The sequence below is a fragment of the Bos mutus genome, chromosome 24 (assembly GCF_027580195.1).
Source record: "Bos mutus isolate GX-2022 chromosome 24, NWIPB_WYAK_1.1, whole genome shotgun sequence".
NCBI lineage: Eukaryota > Metazoa > Chordata > Mammalia > Artiodactyla > Bovidae > Bos > Bos mutus.
Window position 1 is genome coordinate 59,953,733 of NC_091640.1, and position 21,379 is coordinate 59,975,111.

Here is a 21,379-nt window from a genome sequence, read left to right on the forward strand (position 1 = left end):
TACTCCAGCACGAATGATAATGTTGGCACATAGTCTTTGTGAAAGGAACAACAGTCAGCCGAGGGCTTGTCTTGAATCTTCAAGCAAAGCAGGATGTCTTGGGTTCTTCTGAAGCTGTCGCTCCCAACTGCAATCCATCTCTAAGCCCAGCAGATAGATACATTAAATTTATGTATGAATTAGTTGAAATGGAGTTAATTTTACCTGAGATTTTGCCTAATTGTGTGATCTGCTCTGTTCACACACCTGGCGCCTGACAGACTCTAATTTTAATATTCCAAAATCATTAGTAAGATTGTGCTAAGCTTTCGTTTTAAATGCCTTCAATCACATGGATAATCTGTCTCAACAATTTTTTTTTCTATTTTTAATAATTTTTGACTCTAAGGAATGAGTGAGAAGTAGCTTCTTTGCCCAACATTTATCCAGGGTTTTTTGCATGAGATACACATGAACTTGAAATTAAGCAAGCAAAAAGCAACAACAGAAAACAGCAATCTGTCTCCAAAAAAAAAAAAAAAAACTATTGAAAATCTAGATCAGATAATTTCTGTACAAGTCATGCCTCTGTGCTCAGTTGCTAAGTCGTGTCTGACTCTCTGTGACCTCATGGACTGTAGCCCGCCAGGCTCCTCTGCCCGTGGGATTTTCCAGGCAAGAGTACAGGAGCAGGTTGCCATTTCCTCCTCCAGGGAATCTTCCCAACCCAGGGATCGAGCCCTCATTTCCTGAGTCTCCTGTATTGGCAGGCAGATTCTTTACCACTGAGCCACCTGGGGAAGCCCCTGTACAAATCAAATTCTCCTTTAATATCTCCTTCACAGTTTCTGAAATTTATAAGTTTAGAAGGCGTTTGATCCCGAGTTGTATCTGTACAGAACATACTTATTGGGAATGATGCTCTTTTCAATTGCATGAGAGTCCCCAAACTGACTCCATTCCATTCAACACTCAGGCTACACACTGCATCCCTGAGGAGCTCAGCCATGGTCGATGATCATGTTAACGCTGTGAATGTAAAATCAAAAAGGAGCTAAGTGCGTCTTCATTCTTCCTGCTCCTCTGCAGCTCTCTTTCCTCCAGCAGGGGACCTGTTCTGTTCATTCATCATTTACAACTCACCGCCAAGATGCCACAAGGTCAACACACACTCCCAACCCCAAAGGGAAACAATTCCCTCCAATCTGCATACGCACACACACACACACACACACACACACACACACACACACACACACACAGTACAAACATATCTGTTTAAACATGAATATAAATAAAAGACTTCCCAGGTGGTGCTAATGGTAAGGAACCTGCCTGCCAATGCAGGGGCTGCAGGAAACACAGGTTTGATCCCTGAGTCAGGAAGATCCTCTGGAGTAGGAAACGGCAACCCACTCCAGTCTTCTTGCCTGGAGAATCCCATGGACAGAGGAGCCTGGCTGGCTACAGTCCATGGGGTCACAAAGAATTGGACACGACTGAAGCAACTTAGCGCACACACATAAATAAACAAAAGAGAAACAAGAGTTTCAGTCGAGAGTTTAACTATTACATTTGCTGTTGAGGTCGGACTACAGGGAGGATCCCATAGGGCAGAGGAGAAGGATGGTAAAAAGGAGGCAATTAATGGGAGGTCTGTGAGCGCCTCACCCTGGGTACAGCGCATCTGCCCAGAAAAGCCCGATTCCACCTAAAAGCATGAGTCAGCTCTAATACAGAGTGCAACCTATTTGTGATATTTGGCTGCAGAGCTTTAAACTCCCCTAGTCCTTCTTCTGCTTCTGCTCTACACACAGTCAGGTAAGCTGGCAGGAAAGGCTGGGGGCTCCCTCTTAGGTGCCAACCAAACGTTCAAACAAGCAAGCCCCAGCCCACGGAGGTAACCTTCTTCCCAACCCCAGCCCCCGCACACAGTTCCAAGCCAACCTCCTTCCCCTGTTCTCTCACCCCATTTTCGGACCTAATCTCCCCAGAAGGCCCCGTGTGTGAGTCACAAACCTCTCCATGCCCTCTGGGTGTAGGTGTGGCATTGTCAGTTTCAACACCCAAAACCAAATTTGGGATGAAGGGAAGGTACAGCCTGCTCTGTGGGGCCACAACAAGCACCATCTATGCTAAGAACAGCAGTGATTAGTTAGGTGAACTGTCTGTGGGGTGAACTGAGATTCAAGTCATTTCTACTTCCACAGTTCAGCCCAACATGTTATGTATCAGGGAAAAACTCATGACGAGCGTTCCCTAGGATTGCCTGTGTGAAAGTGGTTGCAACCCTTTTTATCAAAAGTGACTATGGCAATAAGGGCCCTAATTTGTCTACGGGGATAGAACAAGTCCTCCAGGTCAAGCCTCCCCTCAGATATCTACAGCTTACTGGGCAGTCCAGAATTTTGGTACCAACTCCCCACGCTGTAGATACAGTGGATAATCCAATCAATAAAAGATTGGGTTAAACAAAAGTTAAAACTAAAAGCGTTTTATCGTATCATCCCACATCATAATCTATCTTATAATATTTTCTGTACCAATTATTAAATTATTTCCAAAGAACTGAAAGACCTTGGGTAAATACAGAGATTATTTAGAGCTATTGAAAATTAAGGAAAATGAGCTTTTATGAAAATGTCAGTCAGTATAAAATCTAATAAAAGCAAAACAAACTGAAAAAGACCCAGCAGGAAATACTTGCAAGACACAGCGTAGTGCCTCCTGGACATCCAGCTAAGAGGGTTTACAGAGGAGAAGAAAAAGGCAGAGAGATTCAGAAGGGCCGACCCCAGTGCTGCTCCCTCCTTGTGGAGGGCAGACGTGCAGAAGTTACTGCCTTTTTCAGAAACCTGAGGCGATGGTGGCATCGAGTACATAAATCAGGATAGTAACACACAGCTCGCAGAGTTACAAGCATCATACAACTCTGTGTACTGAAGTGCTTCCTAAACCTGAACACCGCATAATTAGAAGTTCATCGTGACTGTGTCCATGTTCCATTTCTCTTAAGAAATCATGATAATATAAAGGAAGTTTGACATGGCACAACTTCCTTTTACTACCTTTTCATTTGTTTTCTTGAATATTTTGAAAACCTATGCATGTTTGCAACAGGGAGATGTTGTATATTTGTTAAACAGAACTAAAAACAGTAAGTCCAAAGTTGAAGGGTGTTGATTTTGGCTAGCCATCAGAAAGGACTTTCTAGTTAGTGATGCTCTACAAGGAAACGGGCTTACTCGACAAGGGGCTGACCTTTCAATCCCTGGAAACGCTCAAGTAGAGGCATCTGCCATGGCGTTATGAAAAGCATCTCCGCCTTGGGAGAAGGGTTAGAATACGTGACTTTGTGAGGTCCCCTTCCGCTGCCATAATGTGATGACTGATCGATCACGTGAAGAGAAAAACACATGTTGTGAACTTGAAAACTCTTTTGCTCTCTTAAAAAAAAAAAAAGTTTGAATCTCTATTTAAAATGTTATTTCTAAGGAATGTGACGCTGATGGTCCCCTAGAGGAAAGGAAAGACAAGTACCCAACCTTGAACTCTCCTCTCTAAAGCTTCATTTCCGATTAAGAGCTGGGGGTGGTGTCGGCGGCGGTGGGGGTGGGGGGGGCTGCGGAGGGGAGAGTATGGGGAGCGGGCATGGAAGGATTGTGGGGAAAACAACACAGTCAATAAACCTGACCACACGGCCAGCACCATCAGTCCACTGAGACCCATACACTGAGCAGCTATTATTTTGCAGGCACTGCAGGAAATAAAAGATGTATCAATACAAGGTCCCTGGTTTCAATGTTCTAAAAATGTGTGGATAAATCAGACAGCAAAAAGTCAGTGGTTATAAATAAATAAAGAGGTTGCAAACTAACTGCCCAACTGGATCCAACCGGCCTGCCTCATTTGGGCAACATGCTGGTTTTAAAATTTTTAAATCAGAATGCGATTAGGCAGGACATACACCTAACAGTCCCCTCGTCACCACTCTTCATCATATTACACAGGCCCAGTTCACACATTCACCTAAAATTCCTGAACCCCACAGGCAGCTGCATTTTGACCTCCTAATCTACAACATAGACGATTAACAGCAGAAATAGCATAAGATGGTATTTGTATGGTCACTTTTAAATAAATGACAAAAGTATGAAATACTAGAGGGCGTTTAGAAGAGGAAAGCAGGAAGAAGCCCTCAATGACAGGAGCAGAAGTTCAAAGTGCAGAAGGGCGTTGAGAGCGTGGAGAGTAGAAGGAAGAGGTGAGGAGTCAAGTGAGAGTTGATCAAACTGTAGAAGGGTTTGAAAGACAGGTCACATTAATCAGAAATCTTGACTGAAAGTGATGGAAACCTGAACCAAAGTAGTTTTCTCAAAGAGAGAAATCTATTTTTAAAAAGCTAGACATTCATTGACTTCCCCAATTGCTTAAGTAAAGGGCAGAGGTAAATTCAGATACGGCTGGATCCAAGCACTCAAATGAGATCAGCCCTTTTCCTCTCCTCCCTTCTCACTTTTGCAATCACTTCTCATGTCTTTTATGTATTGGATTTTTTTTTTTTTCCTGTCTTGCTGTCGATGGGCTATGACCAGGAGGACAGGGAACCTGGTCTTTCAGGAAGCTCACCTTCTCCAGTTTCACAACCCAACAAAAAGGAAGAAATTTGATCTCTAAAAATTCACTTATACGTTCAAGGTAAGGACTCCAGGGAAATGGGTTCATGGGTCATATACTGACTATTGCAGTCAGAGGAAAGCAAGTTTAATTGCATTAATGATGTATGTGCACTCAGTTCAGTTCAGTTCAGTTCAGTCGCTCAGTCATGTCCAGCTCTTTGCAACCACATGGACTGCAGTGCGCTAGGCCTTCCCGTCCATCACCAACTCCCAGAGTATGAGCCGGACAGTCACAATGAAGGGAGGTACTGAAATGGGTCGCCAAGGTGCTTTCAGGCTAGAAAACCCTACTGGAGGTTTTAAACCTGAAAACCACATGACCAGAGTGAAAGTAAACCATTAGCCACCCAGTGTTGTCCAACTCTTTGTGACTCAATGGACTGTAGCCCACCAGGCTCCTCTGTCCATGGAATTATCCAGGCAAGAGTACTGGAGTGGTTTACCACTCCCTTCTCCAGGGGATCTTCCCAACCCCAGTATCGAACCCCAGTCTCCCGCATTGCAGGTAGATTCTTTACTGTCTGAGCCACCAGGGAAGCCCCTGACCAAAATATTCTTTTAAGAAGTTTACATGATGTATTGGAGGGAGAGAAAAAGGAATAGTGAGTTAGGAAGCTCATCCAGAAGCCTAGGACAGAGGGCATGAAGTTCAACTGAAAGAGACAGACAATAAAAAACAGACAGAGGTGAGAACAATTTAGGAATGAAAATCAGTCAGATAGGAGACTGATTGGATAAGGGAGAGAGAGGTTTCAAAGACAAACAAATAATTCAACAAACAGTTAGGAGCGTCAGTTGTTTCAGGCACCGCACCACAGTGTGTACACTCCTCTGAGGAGCATGGAGGCAGGACATGGAAACTGAGCAGCCACACAAGTTCAGTTCCTAATAAATGCTCCGAGGAAGGACAGAAGTGTGAAGGTGACACAGAGCGTGGTGAGCGCAAGGCGCTACTTTAGACAAGGTAGTCTGAGCAGGTCTTTCAAGGAAGCAACACTTGAGCTGAGAACAGAGTGGTGAGAAGGTAGCAGCCACATAAGGAGCTGGGAGAGAAGCGTCCAGAGAGAAGATGCCAAGATGGGAGTAAGTGGGGAGACCCCAAGACAGGAATAAGCTTGACACGGGAGAGAGCCAGAAAGAAGACTGAACGGGGAGAGCGGAAGGGGCAGAGATCAGCATCAGACAGGGCCAGACTTGGCAGGGCCTCCTGAGCTATTTCATCCTATTGCCATGGAAACTCGGCAGAGAATTTAGGGCAAGAGACATGATTTCATTTGGCTTTACCAGCCGGACCACCAGACGAGGCCATAGGCAACCAAGAAGCAGGAAGAAACCATCATCAAGGACGGCCCAGACAGAAGGACCCAGGAGCTCAGGCTGGGGTGCTGGATGGTCAGGTGATTCAAAACGCTGTGCCTGAGTGGGATATAGCACTACTGTGAAAGGAAAACTAGAAATGGTTGAAGATATTTTTTACACTTAAATCTGAATACAACTAATACTCAAAAAAAAAAAAAATGTCACTCAGTCATGTCCAAGTTTTTGTGACCCCATGGACTGCAGCCAGACTCCTCTGTCCATGGGATTTCCCAGGCAAGAATACTGGGTGGGTTGCCATTTCCTCCTCCAGGGGATCTTCTCGACCCAGGGATCAAACTCAGGTCTCCTACCTTGCAGGCAGATTCTTTACCATCTGAGCCACCAGGGAAGCCCAACTACTACTCGAGCGATGTCTAAACCATTGTGTGATATTCCCTGTTCAACAGCAAGTGCCCGCAGGCGCTTCCTTCCAACTAGCCTGGTGGTGGGGGGTGGGGGGCACCAGCTGCGCATGTGAACTTGTGCCGAAGAATTACTTTTTACTACAAGTTTTAACCGACCCTGGAAGACTATTGACAACAGCTCTTTCTGATGTGGGAAAAACCCTTAAGGTTGTCCCAAAGAAAAAGAAAGGATGAGAAAGGAATATAAAAAATAAATCAAAATGAAACTTTTAAAAGAAAAATTATTTCACTGAGGAATTCTTGAAAACTTCACAGAGAAAAATGAGCTCCTTTGGCACAATCCCCTTCCTCTTCTTTCTATTAAATTCTTGGTGGTTTTTCAGAACAAAAAATATTACAGAGATGTTTCTGTATATTGCTGTTTAAAGAGTAAATGAATGTCTACAGATTTTCTGGAGGGGATTTTTGGCAGTATGTTTAAAATAAAGCAGAGGATGAGATGGTTGGATAGAATCATGGAATGAATGGACATGAGTCTGGGCAAACTCTGGGAGATAGTGAAGGACAGGGAAGCCTGGCGTGCTGCAGTCCATGGGGTCACAAAGAGTCAGACACGACTGAGTGACTGAACTGAAGTGATAAAATAAAGCATACTTATGTCCTTTATTCATTCTCCTAGTTAATTATAGAAATTTGTCCTATATTTATGTAAGCAGGGGTGAGTTACATATGTGTGCATCCTAAGTCACTTCAGTCATGTCTGACTCTTTGCAACCCCATGGACTGTAGCCTGCCAGGCTCCTCTGTCCATGGGATTCTCCAGGCAAGAATACTGGACTGGGTTGCTGTTTCCTCCTCCAGGGGATCTTCCTGACCCAGGGATGGATTCTGTGTCTCTTATGTTTCCTGTATTGGCAGCTGGGGTCTTTACCACTAGCACCACCTGGGAGATTTATAATGAGATATTATATATATTTGGTTGCTGCTGCTGCTGCTGCTAAGTCGCTTCAGTCGTGTCCGACTCTGTGGGACCCCATAGACGGCAGCCCACCGGGCTCCCCCGTCCCTGGGATTCTCCAGGCAAGAACACTGGAGTGGGTTGCCATTTCCTTCTGCAACGCATGGAAGTGAAAAGTGAAAGTGAAGTCGCTCAGTCGTGTCCAACTCTTAGCGACCCCATGGACTGTAGCCCACCAGGCTCCTCTGTCCATGGGATTTTCCAGGCAAGAGTGCTGGAGTGGGGTGCCATCGCCTGCTCCCATATACTTGGTTAAGCATCTGAAATAACCTAAATGAATAATGGTAGGGGACTGGCACCAACACTGTAGGTAAGTTTTCTGCAGCCTTGTTGTGCTGAACTATAAACACATATGGGCAGGATCGGCATCTGGAGAAACACAAGAGAAAGGCCCTGCAGGTGTTTCACTAGGTTAGGCCAACCTTTCATCCGGTAGGTACCTAGTTTATGATCAAGGGTGGGATCACTAAAAAATGTGAAATTCTAGCTTTGTCAACAGAAATCCCTGGATCGTTCATTATTTCAGACCTCAAATTCTGAAAGTACTGAAAGGAAAACAGCCAATCAAAAAAAAAAAAAAGGAAAGAACCAAAAATAAATTCAAAAATCCCGTGGAACTAGAGGCTCGTCACTGTGGATGGAAGCCAGTGGATTGGCGTCTTGAGACTGGAGAAGCAGCGGCTCGGTCGCCACGCCTGTTTCCACGTTGATTTTGGAATCCTCTGCATCTTGCAATGTTGCTTTCCTCAGGCATTCTTCAGCCCTACCGGATATCTGTTGCTATCTTGTTCCTTGACGTGACTAAAAAATCTCTAGTCTCAGTCTTTATTAAGTTTAAAGAAGGGACCCAAGAGGCCACAACAAAGAGAGCACAAAGAACCAGCTGTCACCGTCTACCTTGGATTGATATTGAAAGAGAGAGAGGCAGAGACAGAGAACAAAGCCATGCAAAAGTGAACAAGAGCATTCTGCGTCACGTCGACGGCTGGCTGCAACACCAGCCCCCTATCTCCTTTGGGCCACCTCTGAATGGTTTTCACAGTTAATGGGAGAACTGAAGAAATAAATGGCAGAAAATTTAATTGCAGGTGCTAACCCTGAATACAGTACTTAAGGCAAAGAATTTAATCTGATGGCTTCGTGCACTGAACCAAAAAACAAAGAAAACACCATGTGTTTATATTTTAATGATTTTCATTTTTAATTAGTGGCTTCAAAGATTTTTAGCAAACCTGTCTGGCCTCTCAAATATCATATAACTTTAATTACTGTCCAAATTTCTTCAATGTTTTAAAGTTTATTCAGGGCTTGTTCCCCATGGAGTGGCAAACATCTTAGTATATGGTGACTAACTCCATTTGAAAATTTGCGGAAATGCAGAGGTGTCATAAATAAGACTTACATTTTGGTGACTCTGGTTTAAGATTTATTTAAAAGGTAACCATGCTCCCTCGGTGATGGTGACATTTGTGCCACACTCATTTGGCAAAATTCTCCACAGAGATCATTTGTGTTCAACAAAACACATCTGGTATAATCAAAGCTGTATTTTAATGTCTTCGTTTGCAGTATTGTCTCATAACATTGACTTTGGACACTGAGAAAAAAGAAACAGTCCACATTCTTTTTTTTTTTTTTTCTGTTTCCTCTGACATTTAGTAGTTTGCCATGACTGCAAAATATGACTTTTCATTTCTTTATACATGATGTAGTAGGTCCCGGCTGGAGACATTTTACATCAGCAAGCTTCCCACTCAAGAAAGAGTAAGAAGAAAGCCACACTGCTGTGGATGTAGGCTCTGGGTCCAGCTAGGTGTCTGAAGGGAAACTTCCATCCTGATGATAGAAATGTCTCCAGCTCTTATATTTGAAGGGAAGACTGATGTGAAAGATCCCAGGTCAGTGGGAACAAAACCAGCATTTAAGCTGTGTGGGCAATTCTCACTATGTGATTGGGACACCAATGACTTCACTGGTTGAATAAACAATCACCCAAAGGTCACGTTGCCCCCACAGAAACATGCAGTCAAAGCAATGAAAGCAACAGCCAGTGTGATAGCAGTGACCCTGGTTAAAGAATATAGGGTTTCCCAGGTGGCACTCAGGGTAAATCATCCACCTGCCAACGAAAGAGACACAAGAGATGCGGGGTCGATCCCTGGGTTGGGAAGATCCCCTAGAGAAGGAAATGGCAATTCACTCCAGTCTTCTTGCCTGGGAAATCTCATGGACAGAGGAGCCTGGTGGGCTACTGTCCATCAGGTCTCAAAGAATCGGACACAACTTACTGACTGAGCGTGCACACACAGAATCTGAGGCTCTCGTGGCGTGGCTCGAGAGTATTTATCTTGGGAAGTACGGTGGTGACTGACTGTGGCCATTAGCTTTTTCCTGTTGCAATCTTCCTTTTTTCATTCTGTGTGAGATTAATTTGTGACTGAGATTTATTAGCCTAAAGGAGGCTGGGGTTGATGAGATTTTGCTGATATACTGCATAGCACGCACATCAAGTCAAAGAGAAAAGATGAAAGATTGAAATGATAAAGTTGCATTGCTGGCTTGTTGCTGAAGTAATTGAAGTGGCTTGCGTTGTGCTGTGCTGTTGATGGCTAGAAATAAAATATGTACAAATTTATCTAGATCATCCTTCTGAAGAAAGGAACTACAAAATATTTTCCCTCTCTATTTATGTGTTGAGGAAATCTCCCAATTCTTTTTTTGACAGTGATATTGAAGCAAAACGAAAATGAAACCCACTCAGCATAAGCTCCAGAAGTGAAGCCAGCTATTATCCATGGAAATAGGCATAAGGGTTAGCATAGATAATTGAAATATGAGCATAATGTAAAAACAGCCTTTTGTCTATTAGGTGAAACCACAACTCCATATAATTTCTTTTTAATAGAACTGAAATAGCAAAATGAATTCAATTTTTTTTAACCTACCCAACTTGTCGTCTGATGGAGATTCTAATTATCAGTGAAATGCCTTAAAAAATACATACAGAGCAGAATATTTTTAAAAAGGAATAAAGAAGCAAGGGCCATGAAGCACAAGGATTCAGCTCCACAAGTGCGGGGACCTTCAGCTCCTGGACCTGCCCAGCACGCCTGGGGTGTGCTGGCCCCTGAAGGGTACCCAGTGGGCCTTTGCTGAATTAACAAAGTGCACAACCTTCTGCTGTGGAGCAGTGAGCAGTCAGTTCGGATAAGAACACAAGTACTTCCCCGCTGTTGCAAATCATTTGGCCATTAAATGTGCCCCATGGCAATCTGGGGCGTTAGAGGGTGTCCATGGGAACAGGAGCCTGGATGGTGGACCACAGCGCAAGTCTAGTGGGTGCGGCTGTTCCGTGAAGGCAGTATGACCGGGGAAGAAGCAGTCCCCCACACCCACACCTCCAGAGGGCCAGAGACTTCCGAGCTGGGAGACCCTCTGCCTCTGAGGCCCATGATGATCTTCTAGGACCACTCCACCACCTCGATCCTTTAGTTCTTTAGTTACTCAAAGATGTAACATGGACAGGTATTACAGGCCCTTCACGTGCGTGCTCAGTCGCTCAGTCGTGTCTGACTCTTTGCAACCCCATGGACTGTAGCCCGCCAGGCTCCTCTGTCCGTGGGATTCTCCAGGCAAGAATACTGGCGTGGGTTGCCGTGCCCTCCTCCAGGGGTCTTCCCCACCCAGGGATGGAACCAACGTCTGTTACGCCTCCTGCACTGGCAGGCGGGTTCTTGACCACGAGCGCCACCGGGGAAGCCCAGGCCCTCACAGAACTGAGCACAGCAGAGTCCAGACGTCACTGTTTTCTCAGCCTTCTTTAACCTAGTATTCTCACGCATGAGAACCAAGGTGTAAATCATCCAGATGCCATAAAAGGGGGGGAAGCACACTCACATACGCACAAATTGAGGGAGATTTGTACAAGCTGACACGTTTCACTGTGGTGAGTGAAGGCTGTGGGAGCTGAGTGCACGTAGGCGCTCCGGCTTCTGGAAGAGGTGCGGGGAGGTCTTTCCTGTCCCAGCGGGAATCATTTCCTTCGCTTCAGCCTGCCCTCCTCAGAACCTTGACAGCAAACCAGTCGCCTCTGTCCCCAAAGTGTGTTCACTTTCAATGCCCCAGGGAAAACCTTAATCCTGAGAAGAATCTACCACAGTTTTAGTTCTCTATTCCAGTTCTCCTCACAACAGTCTGTGCTTCAAAGCATGCCCCAAACAAAACATACCACCCGTTTCCTGAACGAAGGCTCAGCCGGGCGGCGTTATGGCCCCGCGTTCTCCTAGGACAGCCCCAGATGACAACAGGGGATACCTGAGATCCTTCTCTGCGTAGGTGTCTAGAAGGACCTCAAAGTCCCAAACCGCCCAAGACTAAAGAAGCTTCTCGACAACAGAAGAATGGCTGGAGAGTGCTGGTTCCCGTTCCTGTGCTGTGTGACCTTGGGCTAGTCACCTGATTATCGTGAGGCTCATTCTGTTCATGTGATCAGTGGAAATACAACAGAAACCCCTGTGGAGTTTTCCGCAGTGATTAGCTGTGAGATACACGGCACAAGTAAAGTCCTGGCACATGCTACAACTTGGGCCAGCCTTCAAAACATCGTGCTGAGTGACAGACACCAGGTACCGAGACCACACACTCTGATGCCATTCAGATGAACGTGCAGAGTAGAGAAATCTGTGCCGACAGCAAGTAGGCTAGTGGCTGCTCGGGGCTGGAGGGAGAGGAGGGGCCCAGCGTTTCTTCTGCAGTGATAAAAATGTTCTGAGATTGACTGTGGCGATGGCTACACAGAGTTAAGAAACTAAAAACTGCGAATTGTACAGGTTAAATGGGTGAGTTTTAAATATATGAATTATACTTCAACAAAGCTGTCCTTAAAAGAGTCCTTAGCACAATGCCAGTCATATATTTAATATTTGAAGAATGTCAGCCATTATCATTTATTAATTCATTCAAAAGGTATTTATTTAGATTCTAATATAATTCTGGCACTTATAATATAACTCAGTTCTTCTTGTTCTTCTTATCATTTGTGTATCATTTTTACATTTGAAATTTTGCATGTCTGTGAAATATGCAAAGATGTTAATAATGCAGGAAAAGTAAAGTTTGACTAAATTGCCTCATTAAAAAGATAAAATTAATTTAGGTGAATAAGTTGTTTTAGATGTAAAGTTTTTACCTGAGAAGTAGTCACTAAAACCTTGGAACCTTATAGGCATCTTAAGAATACCAACAAAATAAAGTCTTAATTTATTCAGAACTAGAGTTAATTTATTTATAGTCAACTTGGAAAGTTTTCTAAATGAGAAATACATAATTTAGTGACAGCAGAGCAATTCTGTTTCTGCAGATTCGAGCATTTCAGATTTAAGAAACACAGAAATGAAATGCTGCATTGACTGGTTTAAGCCCAACAACAAACAAACAAAATCTAAAAGCCATTTCTGAATCTCAGAAGACATAGGACAATTATTCTAAGTAGCTCTGCAAATGCCATCACCCCTACTATATTTTCCATGACTTGCATAAAATAATCAAATTCTACTTCTTTGGCCTTTCTCTCCACCTTCAATCACTCTCATGTCTTCCACCAAAGACTGCAGGTAGTGGACAAAACAATAGATTTTCAACCAAAAAATGAAAGAAAAGAGAAGGGGAAAAGGGCTGTAAAAATCTATCTCCAAATGGGAAATTCTTTCACAAAAAAACATTTGCATGTACTTCGGCAAGTGCAGAGATTTAAATGGTGTTGGGCTATGCCAAGCTGGCATGCATGCCCGCTCAAAGCTGGTTGTTTTAACCATAATTGGGACCCTGAGCACAAAAGAGAACAAAGAAGCAAACTAAAAAGACAAAGCAGCCAGCCGCCAGCTTGCCCCCAGTGAATCCTAACTCTATTTTTTATTTCAGATCAGATAGGCGGCTCACTAGAGAGCTCCCTCGACTTTCCAGTAAATTCTCGGAAACCAGGGCCAAATGCAAAGCATTTGAAGGCACCTGTAAAATCCAGTTTCTCCTAGGAATTCACTGACACCTTGGTTGCTGGGGCCAGAACCCAGATGAAAAAGTACATCTGTGCTGATAAAAGATGTTCATTCTAAAATAATGCTCTCCAAGTGTCCTCTCTTTAACTCCGTGGGTCCCTTCACACTGTTTTCTAAACCACCAACAACCACTGAGAAAAAGGAGGAAAATCCCCCTAAAAATATGGTGTCCCAGGAAATAATTTCTTCCTTATAGACATGTTCAGAATTCCTTCCCAGGCAGATTCTGAAGCAAAACAAAGAAACCAAGCAGACAGAAAGTGAGAATCAACTCAAGGTCAAGGGACAAACTGCTCATGAGGATCACACTCATTTCTTTTCTCCTTGAACACATGGCCAACTTACTTAGCCTGCTATACTAACAACAGAGTAAACTTAAATCACTTAAATTCTTTAATAATGATAACAATAATAATAGGAATCACAAGTGAGCTTTGGCTTCTAGGAAGACAAATATTTTTGATTAATTTCCCGTGTTACTGATACAACCATGTCCCTGTAAACAGTACTACATTTATCCTAATACGCTTGTCAGGAAGTCTTTTTTGAAGTATGTTGTTGTTGTTCAGTCCAACAATCACATTGTCCATGAGATTTCCCAGGCAAGAATTCTGGAGTTGGTTACCATTTCCTTCTCCAGCGGCTCTTCCCCACCCAGGGATCAAACCTGTGTTTCCTGAATTGCCATGAGGGGTTTTTTTTGTTTTGTTTTGTTTTTTACCACTAAGCCACCATGGAGGCCCCTTATTGAAGTGTTGCTATTGTGTCGCTAAGTCGTGTCTGACTCTTTGCAACTCCAAGGACTGTAGCCTGCCAGGCTCCTCTGTTCATGGGGTTCTCCCAGTAAGAATACTGAAGTGGGTTGCCATTTCCTTCTCCACTTATTGAAGTATAGTTGATGCATAATATACAGCTGTACATTATAATGATTTACAATTTTTTTAGATTATATTCCATTTACAGTTACTAATAAATATTTGCTATATCCCCTGTGTTGTACAAGATTCTTGACAAGTGCCTTCTTCCTACGGTTTTAACTTTATGATAGCTTGCTAGCTCAACTCAACCTTAAGTTTCTTGAGAAAGTGACTGCTTTTTGTTACTTATGTGTTTTCATTCCCGCTTCCCTCACACAGTGCTGGGCACATAGTGTGGCTTCAGAAATTGCTTCTGAAATATCTGAGTTACTGATGTATAGCTGGTATAATTTTAAGGCAACTTCTTTCAAAAAAAAATGTTAGCTTAAAACCATTAAAAATTTCCATTGATTGATGCCCAAATTATAATCGATAAAGGCTCTTCACTGTGCTTCCCCCTCTCAGGAGGTTTTGAAAGCTGTTGGGAAAGACCTTGATGCTGGGAAAGATTGAAGGCAAAAGGAGAAGAGGGCAGCAAAGGATAAAATGGTTGGATGGCATCACCAATTCAATGGACATGAACTTGGGCAAACTCCAGGAGATAGTGAGGGACGGGCAGGCCTGGCGTGCTGCAGTCCACGGGGTCGCAAAGAGTCGGACATGACTTAGAGGCTGAATAATAACAACAGGAAGAGGGAAAGTCATTCATGGTCATTTTATTCCATTTTGGCAAAACATTTCCTGTTACTTTGGGGACTGTAATGTGATGAGAATATCTAGCTGGTTGACTACCATCCCTTCAATTGCCCACTATTTCCGTTTTACTCCCAGATCCATTTTACTCCCAGAACCCTGCCATCAAGGGAACCCAGAATGGTGGATAAATATGCAGATACAGGCCTTTCCTCTTTGCTTGCAGTCCAAGGCACTGACAGGGAGCCTGGCATCAGGATGGAATGCATGCCCTGGGCTCCTGACAATTGCTGGATCCACGCTCTGTCTCTCTCTTTCACATGCTTCATTCTTTGCTTTCTGTTAAGGATATGTATTGACTTTGCAGAACACTGCAGTGAGCTGTAAATGATGCATTTAATGAAAAATCCTTGCCCAGCACTTTGAAAGAGAACACAACAATGTCGGGCGATCATTGCTGGGCAGTGATGGGTGTTGTAATATCACATTCATCTGTTTCACCGGCAAGAGAGACACGCTGATTGGCAATATTTCAAGGATATGTAGTAAGAAAACATCAACTGATATTTTAATCGTATTCATTATTTGCTGTTTCTCCTCTCCCTATCATGGTAATCTTTGATTCTTTAAAGATCGGGGACTTTTATTTCCATCTTAGCTGCACCGAAGTTGTGTGGGCAGTCTGATTCGACGCCAGCACCTGCTAAGAGACGATGATGCTGGGCACGGAAGGCGGGGAGGGGTTCGTGGCGAAAGTCCGGAGCTTGCCTTGGTCTTGCTCAGCAGACGAAGTGCAGCAGTTTTTCTTCAGACTGCAAAATTCAAAATGGGGCTCAAGGTATTCGTTTTATCTACACCAGAGAAGGCAGACCGAGTGGCAAGGCTTTTGTTGAACTCGAATCAGAGGATGAAGTCAAAGTGGCCCTGAAAAAAGACAGAGAAACTATGGGACCCAGATATATTGAAGTATTCAAGTCAAACAATGCTGACATGGATTGGGTGCTAGAGCATACTGGTCCACATAGTCCTGACACGGCCAGTGATGGCTTTGTACGGCTTAGCGGGCTCCCCTTTGGATGCAGCAAGGAAGAAATGGTTCAGTTCTTCGCAGGGTTGGAAATCGTGCCAAATGGGAAAACATTGCAGGTGGACATGCGGCGGAGGAGTACCGGGGAGGCCTTCGTGTGGTTTGCTTCACAGGAAATAGCCGAAATGGCTCTAAAGAAACACAAGGAAAGAATAGGGCGCAGGTACATGAGAATCTTTAAGAGCAGTCGAGCTGAAGTTAGAAGTCACCGTGACCCACCACGAAAACCTACGGCCGTGGTGCGGCCAGGTCCCTGTGACAGACCTGGGGCTGGCGGAGGGCATCACAGCATGGAAGAGGAGCTGGCTTTGGAAGGACGAGGCTTGGTGCTTACGGTGGAGGTTATGGAGGCTATGATCATTATAATGGCTATAATGATGGCTACGGATTTGGGTCAGGTAGATTTGGAAGAGACCTCAATTCCTGTTTTTCAGGAACGCCAGATCATAGACACGGGGATGGGGCACTGTGGAACAGGACACGACAGGACACGGTACACATGTGGGGACCACCTCACAGAGCTCCCGAGAATGGCACTTAGAAGTCTTTTTCACCACTCAACCCTGTGAGAGTACATACTGAAACTGGTCCTGATGGCAGAGTAACTGGTGAAGCAGATGTCGAGTTTGCAACCCATGAAGATGCTGTGGCAGCTATGTCAAAAGACAAAGCAAATATGCAACCACATGTACAGAACTCTTGATTCTGCAGTAGGAGCAAGCGGTGGTGCTTGCGCAAACCAGTCTAGTTATGGCGGCCCGGCCAGCCAGCAGCTGAGCGGTGGTTATGGAGGCGGCTGTGGTGGCCAGAGCAGCATGAGTGGATATGACCAAGTTTTACAGGAAATCCAGTGATTTTCAAACATTGGATAGGCGCCTACTGCAGTAGTGGAAGCCGAGTGTCTGGGGGAGTGAACGGATGGGAGGGATGCCCAGCACATCCAGTGTGAGTGGTGGATGGGGACGGTAACTGATCCTGATCACTGACCTTGGTCAACATCTTTAAAAGAAAAACTTAAGTTTTAGCTGTTTTGTAATCAAGCTTGTGATTTATGCTTACTCTAAGTGGAAATCAGGATTGTTTTAAAGACTTCAGGTTCGGTATTTTTAAACACACATTCATCTAGGATGTAACAACCAGGTTGAATAAGCTATTACTGTGAAACAATTTTCAGCTTTTCTCAAGTTAGTTCTGTTGTAGGATGTACTTGAGCAGTAAGTGTATTTGGGTTAAAGCTGTTGAATTATGTTACATGTTGCTCTTACCTTATATTACATCGAAGCCTGTCTGGATGCATGTTGAAAGACATGCTTTTCCATAGAACTCAACATAGGAGTTGTGTCTATTAAAAGTGAAACATTTGGCATGTTTGTTAATTCTAGTTTCATTTAATAACCTCTATGGCACATAAGCTTAAGCTTTTTTTTAAGTTATTGGGGGAAATTTGACATGCAATACCAATACTTTAGCATTCTGGTTTTGGTGTTTGTATGGAATTCTGAGGCCTTGATTTAAATGTTTCACTGTATTGTGATTTTTCTTTTAGGTGTATTGCACTAAGTGAAACTTGTCAAATAAATCTTCTTTTAGAAAAAAAAAAAAAAATCAGTGACTTTTGTCTGAATGTCACAAATCCCATACTCTGAAAAGACACACTAAAGGATTTTGAGTGACTAACTCTTTTGGAGGAATTATATTAAAATTTTGATTTCCACGGAGCTCTGTCGCTATTGCTACCGTCCTTGCATTTCAAAATCAAACTTCAGGTTGTTGAAAAGACTTATGTTTCTTCCAGTTTCTCTTTTTTTCTTTCCTTCTATTTCTCTCTTAAAACAGAAACAAAATAAGCAGGACTTGCTTGAACAATTCCAGAAAGAACCATGTGAGTGACAAAGTCCAATTGAAATAGGCACCTGACGGCCCGGAGAATCTGCCGGGCAGATCCAGCTCTGAAGGAGCCTGGAGACGCTCCCGCCCGGTTCCGGCCCGCCCTGCGCCCGGCCCCCGTGGTTCACAGCCGTTCACCCCGGCGCTGCTGCTGGACTTCCTACCGTGCGCGATGCGCACACACAGCACCGGCACACTGGGCACATTTCCCGCGGGAGCCCGACCGGCAGCCACCAGCTGGTGCGTTAAGAGAGGCCTCCCTTCCTGACCAGGCCTGGGACCAGAGCAACGGGCGCAGGAACAACCGCCGCAGGCCGCGTCTTTCGGTGCGCATCCTGGTGAGCCGAGCTCGGGGGCTTGGGGAGAAGCGCTGGTTCCCAGGCGACAGCCGGCGGGCGCACCAGCCTGCCCGCCCCGCCGGAGCAGGTGCCCCCGCGCTCCCCGGAGGTCCCCTCGTGCTCACCCAGCCTGAGGCTCACAGTCCTGGAGACGGCAGCGTCCTGTGCTGTTCAGCTTCCAACTGCTTCCTCTTCTCATCAACAGTCCGTCCAAACTGCAGCCCATTATCTGTTCTTAATTGATGTTACCGTTCACTCTATTAATTAAGGAACATGCTTTCTCGTGGGCTTTTTTTTTTTATACATAATCCAGCCACTAGAGCGCGTTTCCAAGTGAAGACAAAAATATTCTCTACATGGTACATAAAGATTTGGCCAATTTTGAAAGGGGAAAAAAATTAGTCAACTGTGGCCTGGGTGTCGCCGACATGAAATAAATGCTTGACAGGATTTTGTGTTGTTTGTTACCTTGGCTTGACATAGATGGAGTATGAGCTACAGAAACGGTCACTCATTTTTTTATATTTATGTCTAACTTTGACAGGTTTCCTAGAGTCTCCTGAGTGGCACGCTGCATCTCCAGCCAGACTAGAGCATGGCTGGGTCTCCAGAGAAACCTAATTAAATTTGTGGTTAAAAATATCTTAGTTTTAAGTGTATATAACTGTAGAAATGTTATCATGTGGAGATTCATACAGGATGACTAGGATCCTATTGCATTCAAATGTTAGACATTTCCTCATGTTTATAAGGGTTTTTTTCATTTAAATGATTCCCTTTATTTCCTATCACTGGATAAATTATAAAATAATTCATCTATAACTTATAGATTTATATTTTCCCAAGAACTGTAGGCTGCATCAGATTCTCACAAACTCAATACGCTTATGTTCCATTTTATTGAAGTCATCACTTGTTCTATCTGTACTTTTCTATTTGCTTAATCCATCTTATTAGTACTTTCGGACTCTAATAAATCACATATGGATACTCATTCAGTTGTATCCGACATTTTGTGACTCTATGAACTGTAGCCCGCCAGGCTCCTCTGGCCATGGAATTCTCTAGGCAAGATCCTGCGGTGGGTAGCCATTTCCTCCTCCAAAATCACACATAGTCTTCCACATTCAAGCTGTACTGGGCTAAAGAGGCCACCTCAGATCTTGTTTTCATGGACTTTCTCTCGAAAAAGACCCTTCTTTTGCTCACTTCTGCTTGCCTCCTCTGTCCCTGAAAACTCTTCCTGCTTGGCTTGAAAAATATGTTGCTGTGTGACGCTGGGGAGATGGGATGTTGTCACTTCCTCCTGACACTTTTCCCGGGTGAATGGATCTCCTCAGGAGCATGAGGTTGGCTTCCGGTAGAAGCCTGCTGTATGAAACACTGCCTGCGGCTCAGATGCTTTGACCTCGCGAATCTATTTCCTCAAGCTTTTTAAGGACGATTTGAATGTTCTCACTCTAAATCCTTCAATTTCTATGTTGTAAGTTCAAACATTCTTTGACACATCTTTATGAAACGTTGCTGGCTTTCCCTGTAAGATGTTCAGCCTTTATCTCCCCGCTCCATTGTCTCCCTCGCCAAGTCCCTCGGGTTGCCCGTCTCTTCCAGCTTTCCAGAACATCTGTTCTTCTGCAGACATTCCTTTTTGCGGACAAGTAAAATAAAAAGTGCGCCCCACGGTTATCACATTCCACTCCCCGAACAGAGAATTGTACAGAATCCAGTAACATCTCACCACTAGTTAAAGCCTGCAGCAAAACAAGTCATTAAATTTGCCCAGAGTTCCCATAGAGCTCAACAGAAAATTTTCAACTAATAAAACTAAATATGTGTTTTCTAATAATTGCTTATCAATGTCCAATATTTATTTTTTTCTACATCTTTATTTCCATTTCTATTTGGCCTCTTGTATCACTCTAAACATGTTTTTCTGGAACTCTCTTGCTTTTTCCATGATCCAGTGGATATTGGCAATTTGATCTCTGGTTCCTCTGCCTTTTCTAAAACCAGCTTGACCATCAGGAAGTTCACGGTTCACATATTGCTGAAGCCTGGCTTGGAGAATTTTGAGCATTACTTTACTAGCATGTGAGATGAGTGCAATTGTACAGTAGTTTGAGCATTCTTTGGCATTGCCTTTCTTTGAGATTGGAATGAAAACTGACCTTTTCCAGTCCTGTGGCCACTGCTGAGTTTTCCAAATTTGCTGGCATGTTGAGTGCAGCACTTTCACAGCATCATCTTTCAGGATTTGAAATAGCTCAACTGGAATTCCATCACCTCCACTAGCTTTGTTCATAGTGATGCTTTCTAAGGCCCACTGGACTTCACATTTCAGGATGTCTGGCTTTAGGTGAGTGATCACACCATTGTGATTATCTGGGTTGTGAAGATCTTTTTTGTACAGTTCTTCTGTGTATTCTTGCCACCTCTTCTTAATATCTTCTGCTTCTGTTAGGTCCATACCATTTCTGTCCTTTATCGAGCCCACCTTTGCATGAAATGTTCCCTTGGTATCTCTAATTTTCTTGAAGAGATCTCTAGTCTTTCCCATTCTGTTGTTTTCCTCTATTTCTTTGCATTGATCGCTGAGGAAGGCTTTCTTATCTTTTCTTGCTATTCTTTGGAACTCTGCATTCAGATGCTTATATCTTTCCTTTTCTCCTTTGCTTTTCACTTCTCTTCTTTTCACAGCTATTTGTAAGGCCTCCCCAGACAGCCATTCTGCTTTTTTGCATTTCTTTTCCATGGGGATGGTCTTGATCCGTCTCCTGTACAATGTCACGAACCTCAGTCCATAGTTCATCAGGCACTCTATCTATCAGATCTAGGCCCTTAAATCTATTTCTCACTTCCACTGTATAATCATAAGGGATTTGATTTAGGTCATACTTGAATGGTCTAGTGGTTTTCCCTACTTTCTTCAATTTAAGTCTGAATTTGGCAATAAGGAGTTCATGATCTGAGCCACAGTCAGCTCCTGGTCTTGTTTTTGTTGACTGTATATAGCTTCTCCACCTTTGGCTGCAAATATAATCAATCTGATTTCGGTGTTGACCAT

The 21,379-nt window shown here is 43.9% G+C and overlaps 1 pseudogene; it reads left to right on the plus strand.

The window, feature by feature from the left end:
• Window positions 1-15,716: 15,716 nt before the first annotated feature.
• On the plus strand, window positions 15,717-18,558 carry LOC102272483 (heterogeneous nuclear ribonucleoprotein H-like; annotated as a pseudogene).
• Window positions 18,559-21,379: the final 2,821 nt, after the last annotated feature.